The following is a 13,845-nucleotide window of genomic DNA, read 5'->3' as shown; positions in this document are numbered from 1 at the left end:
ATTAGTTCAACTGGAAAAGAATGTTGTTGTTTCAGTTTGGCATTCATGGCTAAATGGGCAAGATTCTCATCTGCTTTAACTCAATTGACTTCAATGGAGTTAAGCCAATAGAGAATTTCCCCCTCCTGTGTCCAGCAATAACAGCTGGCTGAGTGAGGAATGTAAATTGTCTGACCTCAAATACTTACTCAAAGCATGTGATCGGTGCAGCTGTGACTGTCAGTGTGTACAGATCAGATGCATTATAGTTCAGAATGGATCATAGGTGTGAATCAGGTCAGATGTGCTAACTGTATTGCTTGAATCTGTTATACTATACTTTTTATTGACCACTGTCCTAACTCCTCTGACTGTAAGCAGTGTACAATCTTAAGAATCAGTAGTGCTTTCTGTATCCTGTGGGATCCAGGTTAGTAGCAGCTGCTGTTGAAAATGCTGTGTGCAGTTGTGTATATATACTTCCCTATCTAAACATTCTCTAGTTTTCAAAGGAACAGTGGCTACTGACAGATGATCTTTGTGTCTTGCCTGCCTGGCCTAAATTCTATTGTGTTCCCCTCCATGTCTCTTGTGCTTAACTTAAAGGTGGCAAAAATGTAGGCACAGTTTACAGCCATTCTCATTTGTTGGCTTGGCAGAGCTGCATGAGTAAGACAATTCACCTAACAAACCAAAACCAAAAAGCATGTGGATTAGAGGGTGCGTACCTGCTACCTCCCTTTGTGGGGTGTTGTTTACCTGCCCCTTGGGCCACTGACCAGTATCATAAAGCAGAGTCAAAGCCCTGCCCCTTGCCCTCTTTCCTTCGGGGCTGAATATGCCTTCAGTATAATAGGAAAGGAGCAGCCCCTAGACTTCCCAGAACGGAGAGACACTGATTCTGCTTGGACTTCATTTGGGTAGTACAAAGGTGAGGGCAGGCTCTTTATACACTCCTCATACACACACTATACATCCATATAAGGGCCAGATGGAATATGACTCTGTATGAGTCTTCTAAAATAAAGCAATCCTGTGCTTTTTACTTACAACCCTTATAAATAGAAAAGGAGGACTTGTCACACCTTAGAGACTAACAAATTATTTGAGCATAAGCTTTCGTGAGCTACAGCTCACTTCATCGGATGCATTCAGTGGAAAATACAGTGGGGAGATTTATATACAAAGAGAACATGAAACAATGGGTGTTACCATACACACTGTAATGAGAGTGATCATTTAAGGTGAGCTATTACCAGCAGGAGAGCTGAGGGTGGTGGGGGGGAACCTTTTGTAGTGATAATCAAGGTGGGCTATTTCCAGCAGTTGAGAAGAACATCTGAGGAACAGTGGGGGGTGGAGGGGGGGAATAAACATGGGTAAATAGTTTTACTTTGTGTAATGACCCATCCACTCCCAGTCTCTATTGAAGCCTAAATTAATTGTATCCAGTTTGCAAATTAATTCAAATTCAGCAGTCTCTTGTGGGAGTCTGGTTTTGAAATTTTTCTGTTGAAGAATTACAACTTTTAAGTCTGTAATCGACTGACCAAAGAGATTGAAGTGTTCTCCAGCTGGTTTTTGAATGTTATAATTCTTGATGTCTGATTTGTGTCCATTTATTCTTTTACGTAGAGACTGTCCAGTTTGACCAATGTACATGGCAGAGGGGCATTGCTGGCACATGATGGCATAGATCACATTGGTAGATGCGCAGGTGAACGAGCCTTTGATAGTCTGGCTGAGGTGATTAGGCCCTATCGTGGTCTGAAGAGATATGTGGACACAGTTGGCAACGGGCTTTGTTGCAAGGATAGGTTCCTGGGTTAGTGGTTCTGTTGTGTTGTGTGTGGTTGCTGGTGAGTATTTGCTTCAGGTTGGGGGGCTGTCTGTAAGCAAGGACTGGCCTTTCTCCCAAGATCTGTGAGAGTGATGTGTCATCCTTCAGGATAGGTTGTAGATCCTTGATGATGCATTGGAGAGGTTTTAGTTGGGGGCTGAAGGTGATGGCTAGTGGCGTTCTGTTATTTTCTTTGTTGGGCCTGTCCTGTAGTAGGTAACTTCTGGGTATCTTCTGGCTCTGTCAATCTGTTTCTTCACTTCAGCAGGTGGGTATTGTAGTTGTAAGAATGCTTGATAGAGATCTTGTAGGTGTTTATCTCTGTCTGAGAGGTTGGAGCAAATGCGCTTGTATCATAGAGCTTGGCTGTAGACAATGGATCGTGTGGTGTAGTCAGGGTGAAAGCTGGAGGCATGTAGGTAGGAATAGCGGTCAGTAGGTTTCCGGTATAGGGTGGTGTTTAAATGACCATCGCTTATTAGCACCATAGTGTCCAGGAAGTGGATCTCTTGTGTGGACTGGTCCAGGCTGAGGTTGATGGTGGGATGGAAATTGTTGAAATCATGAAATCAGGGACCGAATGGCTAGGCAGCAGTTCTGCGGAAAAGGACCGAGGGGTGACAGTGGACGAGAAGCTGGATATGAGTCAGCAGTGTGCCCTTGTTGCCAAGAAGGCCAATGGCATTTTGGGATGTATAAGTAGGGGCATAGCGAGCAGATCGAGGGACGTGATCGTCCCCCTCTATTCGACATTGGTGAGGCCTCATCTGGAGTACTGTGTCCAGTTTTAGGCCCCACACTACAAAAAGGATGTGGATAAATTGGAGAGAGTCCAGTGAAGGGCAACAAAAATGATTAGGGGTCTGGAACACATGAGTTATGAGGAGAGGCTGAGGGAACTGGGATTGTTTAGTCTGCAGAAGAGAAGAATGAGGGGGGGTTTGATAGCTGCTTTCAACTACCTGAGAGGTGGTTCCAGAGAGGATGGTTCTAGACTATTCTCAGTGGTAGAAGAGAACAGGACAAGGAGTAATGGTCTCAAGTTGCAGTGGGGGAGGTTTAGGTTGGATATTAGGAAAAACTTTTTCACTAGGAGGGTGGTGAAACACTGGAATGCGTTACCTAGGGAGGTGGTAGAATCTCCTTCCTTAGAAGTTTTTAAGGTCAGGCTTGACAAAGCCCTGGCTGGGATGATTTAATTGGGGATTGGTCTTACTTTGAGCAGGGGGTTGGACTAGATGACCTCCTGAGGTCCCTTCCAACCCTGATATTCTATGATTCTATGATGGAATTCCTCAAGGGCTTTTTTTCCATGGGTCCAGATGGTGAAGATGTCATCAATGTAGCGCAAGTAGAGTAGGGGCATTAGAGGACGAGAGCTGAGGAAGCGTTGTTCTAAGTCAGCCATAAAAATGTTGGCATACTGTGGGGCCATGCAGGTACCCATAGCAGTGCTGCTGATTTGAAGGTATACGTTGTCCCCAAATGTGAAATACTTACAGGGGAGGACAAAGTCACAAAGTTCAGCCACCAGGTTTGCCATGACTGCTGAACTGGAATTAATTTGCAAACTGGATACAATTAACTTAGGCTTCAATAGAGACTGGGAGTGGATGGGTCATTTTACAAAGTAAAACTATTTACCCATGTTTATTTCCCCTTCCGCCCCTCCCCCCCCCACAGCTGTTCCTCACACGTTCTTGTCAACTGCTGGAAATGGCCCACCTTGATTATCAGTACAAAAGGTTCCCCCCCCAACCCCCCACTGTCCTGCTGGTAATAGCTCACCTTAAATGACCACTCTCATTACAGTGTGTATGGTAACACCCATTGTTTCATGTTCTTTATGTATATAAATCTCCCCACTGTATTTTCCACTGAATGCATCCGATGAAGTGAGCTGTAGCTCACGAAAGCTTATGCTCAAATAAATTTGTTAGTCTCTAAGGTGCCACAAGTCCTCCTTTTCTTTTTGCGAATACAGACTAACACGGCTGCTACTCTGAACCCTTATAAATGACATTGGACTGGCTTATGCCCCAAAGCTGTGTAGCAACATGCAACACAGGACTGTGTAAGAGATTGTCTAAAAAATGTACTTTACTTAATCTACTTAGGGAACATTCACAGATCTCGAGTGCATGGTTGTAGTACATGTCTAGAATCTTTGCGAGAGAGCGAGCTTTTCCAAATATCAGTGTTGAGAGGTCAGTGTTGGGGATATTTCATGCACATCTCTAAAGAATAAAATAATCAGGATTTTTTAAAACACTTTGTCCTCAGAAGAAAATTATTTCTTAGAGATAAAAAAAAAATTAATAAAAGCTGATACTTGGCACTTGAAAATACCAGGAAAAGCATCTTGTTTTCATCAGGATGAAAATGTGCAGGTTTTTCCCATCTCTGTTCAAGGCTGAAATTAGTCACATTTGCAATCTGTCTTTACATTTTGTAAGTAATGATCTCTCTTAAGATGGTAAATATGTTGATTTTAAAGAAGTCACACTCCCCTGCAGAAAGTGCACTAGTTGGACAATAATTTAGATCTCAATTAAAACTGAAAATGAATTTCATATTTACATTTGATTGTTCAGTACATTTGATAAAAAAAGATTGCAGTGGAGAAAACTACTAGTTCTTTTGGCAATTATATCCTTCCCACACTCTCTAAATCCTTTGTTCTCCATTATAAATTGCTGCTGTAGTCATGTCAATGAAAATCAAATACAGCACAACCCCTGCTGCTACTATTGTTGCTAGTGCTTGAAACGTTATTGCTGTGGATTGGAAAAGTCAGCGGATGCTATCAATAGAAAAATGATAAAACCTGGGACACCCTAATGATGGAAAATAACGGTATCAGGGGAAGAGTCGTACAATAGCTGCTCACAGGGTTTTGCTTTGTTAACTATGCTAAGATACTGAAGCATGTAAAGTGAACATTTTTGGCTAATTTAACATGGTATGAAAGCCTGCTACGGTTACATTATCAGCTTTTCCTCGTAAAAAATACTACATTATCATAGTGTTCAATCATAGACCAGAACATCGTGATAACTCTATTTTAAGTCGTTGTGTAGAATATCTGATGTAATAGACTCATTGAACAGGGTGGCTGAATGAATGACAAATATTTTTCATGTTTCCATTGAGCTAGAATCTTGAAATTTGGTTTGTCCATTCCTTATGGTCTGTGATTTCAGGAAGGAAAAAAAAGGATTGTAATTGACCTGGTCATCAGGGTTCATACATCTTATTGGATGTCAAATGTTCAAGTACCCTTTTGTGTTAGTATCTCAAAAGTTGGTAGACTTATTCATTATAGACCATAAAGAAAATGCCCTACATACTGTTTTAAATGTGATCTTTCCATAAGAGGTCACTGAAAGGTCATTATGCCTTCTTATTGGAGTTCAGCCTTTCAAGTTCCTCTTATGAGCTGCAGTGGCAGTACATTCATGCTATTCTGCTCATTACAGAAAAATAAAACTTGAAATCAGATATTTCTACATATGTCACCTGTCATCACACAAAAGGCTTAAAAAATGGCAGGCCTCTCTGAGGTGGTGATGTTGGGTCTGAGTGCTCCAATTTGGGGAAATTAGGTTAATCTGAGATCATCATTTGTGTAACAGATTCTAGCCTAGAAAACTGTGAAAAGGAGAGTGAATGTGTAACTGGTGTCAAGTCTTTAGTTCTGTGGTATTGTTTTATAAGGGAGGTTAAAAATATGATCTTTCCTGGCTTGAGACTGTATACAACTCATTCTGTAGCATTTATTGTGACCTACAATTAAAAACAATAACATTTTAATCAAAAATGTCCACCATGCAATGCCCAGAGATGAAGCCTTCATGGAGCACATTTCTTGCACAGGTCAAGATACACTGACTAGCATTCTTTATATCATGTTAAAGAAGAAAATGTACATTCTGCTAATTATCTGACTTAAATATTTAGAGAAATGAACAAAAGTTAAGGACATCCCTATTTTAAGACATCCCACTGTGCGGAGGCCTTTAAACAGTAAATTATTTTACTCACTATGAGCTAGATCCTGCCCTCTGGTGCACTGGAGGAAAATGCTCTACTCCAACTGTGAGTGCAGCAGATAAAATTTATCAAATCAATTTTTGTTAGGAATTATTCACTCAGCTCTGATGCTGTGCACCCTCAGCTCCCCATTTGACCACATTTAATCTTTTATTTATTATTTATTTAGATTTCCACTATGCCTATTCTAACTTCTAAAAGCATATTTTTACCCTGTCCAAATGCAAAATATATCAACAGATCTTCATCAGTGGAACTTACATTTTAACAAGATAGAATTGCTAAAATAAATCCTCAAAAAACTCTTTGAAACCAACACCAAATTCTCTGTTGTGGCCTTAATCATAACTCACCACTCTTCCCCCATCCCACCAAAAGACTGGGAGAACAGGTAAGTCTTGCAGTTTGTCTTTAAGTTGTGGGCTTTGTTAACCAAAGTAGAAAATGAGTTCAGTGGGGATGCTTTGCAGTCAGCTGCTTTCCCTCATCGTAGGAGGAAGAGGGTCAGTGAGTCGTTATCTTGAGTGCCTCAGATATCTTAATTTCTGTGATATCAGACAGGAGAGGGGTAACCTCTTAGGCAGGTGGGACCAAAATCATCTAAGGCATTTTGGGTCAAAACTAAGACCCTAAACTTCATGTAGTAGTTAACTGGTAACCATGTTGACCACAGAACACCAGTGTAATGTCTTCCCTGCATGAAATACAGTTTAACAAGTGGCACTAGTTTGAAGGCATATCCCATATGGAGTACATTCTATGCATCTGAGTTTGAAATAACATATGACCTGTTGACTTCAGTGGGAGTTGATGATCCTCAACACCTTACATGGAGTTCCCAACACCATGTGTGATTGGGGTTCCTAGAGCAAGGCCCTGCCCATACAAGTATTTCCTGTTGTCCAAAACTACAATGTCTTGTTAGTTGCATCTTTTTCAGCTACTACACAGCATTGCTAAGGTTTCATAGGAAAGCAGCATTAACATTCACTAAACTAGTGTCAATTGCTCTGGGATACCTAATGTGTGGAAAAGCTAGAGAAAGGAGAATAGAAACTGCTGCCAGTTATACAGCAAAGAAAAATGAAACATTTGTTGTAGTCTGTAATCAAGTAATTAACCTAAACTGTCATTAACTTTAAGCATACTAACCTGGTTGTAGTGCAAAGGTAAAAAACAAGAACAGATGCCTATTGCTTCACATGTGGGTATTATTTGGCCATTACTACTTCATAGGCCAATCCTAGTCCCACTTGAAGTCAGTAGGAGTTTTGCCATTTACTTTAATCAGATCAAGATTTGGCCTTCACTTAAAAAGAAAGCATGAGTTAACTGCAGTGAGTATTGTAGGCAGAGAACAATCATGAGAGACACTCCTCACAAAGGTGAGTCTAAATCCTGCCGTTCTCATTCTGGCAAAATTCACAGTGAGCTAAATGAGCAGTGGATAAAGTGGAGGATGTGGCTCATAGAAATAAGTGATGAAATGCAAATAATATATCTATGCACTCTCCCACTAACAGAGAGACAATGAGGAGACCGAGTATTACACAGAAAATGTTGGCAGTCTTAATATAGAGTGTAGGCTGGTTTCATGTACATTATTATTCAATTTATCTTCATTAGTCAGAGTGAGAGAGATAAGGAGGGGGGTGACCAAATATAGAATCTTCAGTATTTAAACAAGCAGACAGTCCACAGCAGCCTTACTGGCTTCAAGACTGAGCTTGACAAGTTTATGGAGGGGATGGTAGGATGAGACTGCCTGCAATGGCATTTAGCCTATCTGCGACTGCTAGCAGCAAACATCTCCAACAGCCAGTAATGGGACATTAGATGGGCAGGCCCCTGTGTTACTGCAAATAACTCTTTCCCAGGTGTCTAGCTGGTGGGTCTTGCCCACATGCTCAGAGTCTAACTGATTGTCCTGTGAGGGATTGGGAAAGAATTTTTCCCTGGGTCAAGTAGCAGAGACCCTGAGGGATTTTCACCTTCCTCTGTAACACAGGGCACAAGTCACTTGCAGGTTTATATAGTGTAAATGGTGCATTCTCTGGAACTTTAAATCTTTAAAACATGATTTGAAGACTTCAGTAACGCAGCCAGAGGTTATGGTTCTATTATAGGAGTGGGTGGGTGAGGTTCTGTGCCTACCATATGTAGGAGATCAGACTAGATAATCATGATCATCCCTTCTGGCCTTAAAGTCTATGGGTGTATGAGCCTTGGGCTTGTGTTTGGAATGGTAGCTGCTATAGACTTCCCAAAGCAGTGTGTTTGAAAGCCAGAGACTTTGTAAGGTCAAACTGATCCATTTCTTTAAAAGCAGCCTATGCAGTGGCTCTGATAACACTGGATCATTTTAAAGAATTGTAGGTATATTATCACTGCCCCATAGCCAGTAACTTATATGTCTGGATGCTGTGATTTGACATAATGACACTCTTTCAATGCAATCCCCGTTAAATGTTTGAATTGTAGATTTTCACCCGGTACCATAGTGGCACCATAGAATCCGTAATCACTGTATGCACCATTCGAGGTCTCATAGTTTGAGAAGGGCAAGTTATAATCCAGCGCCTAAGGACTGAATCCATCTTCCCTGTGCTGCCTTGAAGACAATAAATATGTCTAAAATGAATTGACAACATCCACAAACCTATGAAGGTTGTTGGGGATACCAATACTATTGTTCTGTAGAGATTTTTATATGTTGCTCATCACTGTAGTATCTGAATGTTGGTTTGATGTGTTTTCAGTAGCCTGTGTTGCTGGGGAATTAGTTGGTGTTACCTGGGAATGAAGCCTTTAGCACATAGGAATGTTGCATTGCTGTAATCCAATCGAGAGATGATGAAGGCAAGAATTACTGAGGCAAGGTCTTCATTCCCCAGGATGAGTCAGTTTTGTTGATAAGCAGAGATGGTAGAGATTGATGTTTGTAAGTGCTGTTATGTGAGAGATCAGCGTCAGCGAGGAATCGAAGAACACTCCTAGACTGTGGACTAGACTGACCCGTTTTGGGTGTGTATCTTCAAGCCGTGGAGACTTACCATGGCTTCAAGCTCTTTAAAGTACTTTCCTTTGCCCACTATCATCACCTCTGTCTTGCTTGGGTTCAGGTTCAGCCAGCTCTTGTTCATCCAAGAGCTGATGTGTTCCATGCACCAGGCCAACTTCCTGGTAGTAGTGTGGTTGTACATGGTGAAGGATAGGAAGAGCTGTGTGTCATCTGCATATTGCTGGCCCTTGAGTCCATGTTGTCTGACCAGTTCACCTAGTGGCTACATGTAGATGTAGAAAAGGACTGGAAGGAGAATTGATCCTTATGGAACTAGTGAGAGTCTAGTGGTGGAGGTGCAGTTTGCCATCACTAATCACTGGGTATGTCCCTCCGGGACGTACTTTATATCGTTACCTTGGAACCTTGCCTCCTCAGGTGAGATAGCAGAATCTCATGATCAACAGTGTTGAATGCTGCAGAAATGTCCAGAAGGATGAGAATGGATCCATTTACAGGAAGAGATCATCCATCCATGCTACTAAGACAATTTAAGTTCCATGTCCTGGCTTGAAACCAGACTGTGTGGGTCTAGAAATGTTAACACCAGTTAGATGAGCTTGTACTTGGCCTTTTGTAAGCTCCTCTATGAGCTTGCTCAAAAATGACTGGTTTGACATTGGGCAATAGCTAGCTACGAATAAAGTATCCCGGAGGGGGTTCTTCAGTATTGGTCAGACTACTGTGTGTTTGAAAGAGGAAGGAAAGATTGCTTCCCTGAATGAGGTGTTGGTTATTTCAGTCAGGAGTGGCACTGGTTGTTCATGACTTTTTCACAAGCCAGAAAGGGCATGGGTGGGATTCACAAGATTCCTTTGTGGTGCTCAGAACTTCTTCAAGAGTTAATGTTTAGAACTTCGGGAATACAGAAGGGCTGTTCATTGTTGGTTGATGGGTCCATGCTGCGTGGATCCATGCTGTTCTTTTCTGAGGAGTGGAATGATAGTTCTTCATAGCACTTGGTGCTCAGCTCTGATTCAGGTTATGCCTGCTCAGGATATACAAAGTGGTTTGCCACCCTGGATTACTCCGTGGGGCAGGAATTGGCAGCCTCATTGAAGGCTTATAGGAGGGTTCTCTTGGCCTGTAATACAGCCTCAACATAGGCTTTGAGAAATTAGTTTTGTTTCATCCTGAATCAGTCTTTGTTTTCCTCCGTCATTACTCAAGTTTCTGCCCCCTCTCTTCATCTGTCTCCGGGCATCAGAAAACCAAGGAGATCTGTATGGGTGATGCAGATGAAGGGGATGCTTGAGGGTCAGCATATCAATGACCGAGGTCTGTGTAGAATGGCAATGACTCACCAGGTCCTCAGCTCTTCATTTTGTGGGTGGGGAGATGGTGTTCGTTAGCAGGCTTTCGAATATGTTGGCATCCATAAATCTTCACAATCAAATCAGGATTATTGCTCTGTCTTATTGCTAGGGTGCTTGAAGGTTTCTGACCACTGTCCTAATGAAGCGATGATCTGTCTGAGACAGTTAGAACGAGTAATACAACAAAAAGTGATAGAAATTCCTTCAATGAAGAAGTTTGTGGTCAGCCAGAACATCGCTGTTGTTACTTTGCTGCACATCCCAGCCATTTGGAATTTCCAAGTGACAGCAGGGATGGGATCCATATTTCCTGCTCCAAAAGCACAGATCCTACCCATCTGAGAAAAGAAAAATCTCTTAAGTTTTATAAGCTCTATCACTTAGAACTGATTAGTTCTTAATCTCTTCAGTAGAAGGGAGTGGTATACATACACGCTAGCCTTAGCATACATTGTAATATGTCTAGTACCTCATGAAGTTATTGTGATTTTTTTAAATTGTAAAATACTTTGAGATACTTAAATGAAGGGAGAGTTATATAAGTGTGACATGTTACTGATTATCCGAAAATATGATAAGAAGTAGTCATGCATTGCCAGAAGATATCGTTGACCCCAAGAGCTTAGCAGGATTCAGAGAGGGATTTGGTTTTTATATGGATAAGAAGAATATCCACAGTTATAATGGTATGGATTTTTAAATAAGGTCTGAACCTCCGTTTGTATAGACTGGCTCATTTGCACCAGCAGATGATCTGACCCTTGAACTTTTTAGAAGGGATAAAAAGTTTTATGCTTCTGGCCAAAAGCAAACCTCTAACAAAGAAAGGTTAGAAATTATTTTCCCCTGTGGGCAGATGACACCATAACTGCCTGTTGAGGGTTTTCTTACAGTTTTCTTTAAAGTAGTTAGTGCTGGCCACTGCTAGAGACAGAATACTGGAGAAGTACACCAATCTGATCCGGTATGGCAACTCATGCGTTCCTAATTAACATTTTTCATTTCTCCATCCTCCATTTCCCATCTGAGACTTCTATATTATGCAAGAATTGCCTCCACAGAGGTGATGAGTCAGTCTATATCTATTTTATTCTGTGACATACACAGGTGTCATACCGGTGTCAAAATCCATCTGTACAGAGTTTAGTTTAGTATTATATACACACAGTAAGAAAGCTATTCTGCTGTTAAGTCTGAGAGGACATTCCCATTCTAAAATGATATTTTCCGTCACTTTTACCTTATACAAATAGATATTATTACTATTACTGTAATGCTTAGGGGCCCTAGTTATAGACCAGGACCCAATTGTGCTAGGCTCTGTACAAACACAGAACAAAAACACTGTGGGCAATGCGGACTGGCAATGCGGACTGGCATCGTGGCCCAATCAAGGGAAGCATTGACAGCTCTATAGCAAATGAGAGATGATAGCAAGCAGCTTATGTTTGAAGTGATAGAGAAGGGGGAGACCTGGAGGGATTCAAAAAAAGGGGTGATATAGTCAGAACGACAGGCTAGGAAAATGATCTTTGTAGAAGCATTCTGAACGAATATGAGTGGGGCAAAATTGCATTTGTCAAGGCCTGAGACAAGGATTTTGCAAAAACAGAGATAAATTGTATGTGTGTATATATGTATGATTAATTGGTTATATATTAAAAAATTGCATATTTGTTTAAGCCCAGAAATAGCATTGTCTTATATGATTCAATTTTAAAAAATCATGTTTTATGAATAGGAATTACAAAACAATTTTTCAACTCATAAGAAAATTCTCCGGGATCCTAATTTGCACTCATGGAGTTCAAATGACTGAGTTAAAACTTAAAATTTGGCATACATGGACAAATAATCCTGAATAATTATAAATGCTTTTGCCATGGGGTGGGGAGGGGAGGAGGAAAATGGCTTAAATAAAATAATGGACATTTTTAAAATAGCATCTGAGACTAGATAGTTCACTCATTGCCCTAATTTCAGAAAGACGTGCCAGAATTTGCAGGTATTCATTCTTGTATGTGCTCAGCAAATACATACTACTGAGCAATACAATACAAATGAAACATTGAATTTTTCAGTAACCTTGGAAACACTTATGTAGATCTTTGTATGATTACTAAATGTACGTAGACTGAGTTAGTGAAATAACCTATTGCAGTGTACGTGCACAAGAGCGATACAAGGTAGATTTCAGGTTGCCGTGGGGAACTTTACATTTTTTAATTTTTTTCATGATTAAAATCTCAAGGACATACTGTGATTTTCAACTTGGTATGTTGTTTGCTACTTACACCAATACTCCTGTGTAAGGGATCTCCATTAGCTTTACCAGTCTTGTAGGTCCTTGCAAATCTTCATTTAATATTGTTATTGACAGAGGCAGGACAGGGTTAAGGCATAGAGACTATACGCCCCAGAGCCTGGAGTCACTTGATGAGGTCAGAATAAATTTTTTAAATAATTTGTTTCTAATCCCCTTGGATATGAAGAAAAACTTAAAAAACATTACCTGAGTGTAACTGACTCTGTGGCATTTGCCTGAGTTGCTGACATTTTGAAACAATTGATCCAAGCGGTGTGAATTGTCCTGCTCTTAACCCTGAAACCTGCCTGACCCCAAAGAGGGCCAGGGCACTGGTGTTATGAGAGGCACACTTTTGTGCAAACGGCTAATTCAGTGTGGACTGGAAGTCTGGAGGTTATGAGAGAGGCCTACAAAATTCACAGTTTTACAGTATTGGGGATAGGTATCTATATTCCCTATTTATCCTGGCCCTCAGAAATGGAGGTAACAGTAACTACATTGCCCTCCAAGGGGAACCTGAGGGACAGAATATCCCTTTAGTGGAGAATCTTACCTCTCAACCCCTGGAGACTGGTATGTAGGATGGTGACCCTCAAAATGAGGAGCACACCGCTTGAAATGAGGGACATCCGATATTTTTATTGAACTCAATTTTATTTAAGAAAAAAGTACAAGGATGCAAATAGCCTAGAACTTAATCAGAATGAAACGAAGCAATGGTTCTGGGTAATAAAACCATACTTTATGTCGAAAGCCACTATTTGCAATAAAATAGAGTCCATTTGCTCTAATGCTTATTTTATCATGCACAGTTATTCATGCATAGCTGAGGTGGAAGTAGGGGGGGGTGAGACATCTTATTCCTTTTATATCCGTTTACTGAAGCCCAAGGAACAAGCGACTGCAGAAAGGGAATGGAAATCATTAGGAGTGAATACAGAGATACCTTTCATTTTGTTTCTACTGCAGCAGCCTCTAGCCTTTGGCCTCCACAGCTGCTGCTGAGCAATCTGTGCTGGGAGCACACCACTGCCAGCTGCCAATCAGTGCAGTGTGCATGAAATGCAAACCTTTCCCAAATGATCCACCTGGGATTGTGTAAGCTTGCGATGTACCATCCTAGATTCCTGCTTGAAACGGGGTTATTAGTTAGTTATTCCCGCCTCCTACACACTGTGCACTAGATTGGTTGCTATTATTCCCAGCTACGTGGTGGCCCAATGTGGAGATGTGGAGGAGGTGAAGTAAGCCCCACAACAACAATTTGCTGTAGTGGTATTGCTGTGAC

The sequence above is a fragment of the Lepidochelys kempii genome, chromosome 5 (assembly GCF_965140285.1).
Source record: "Lepidochelys kempii isolate rLepKem1 chromosome 5, rLepKem1.hap1, whole genome shotgun sequence".
NCBI lineage: Eukaryota > Metazoa > Chordata > Testudines > Cheloniidae > Lepidochelys > Lepidochelys kempii.
Note: the sequence above shows the minus strand (reverse complement) of the source record.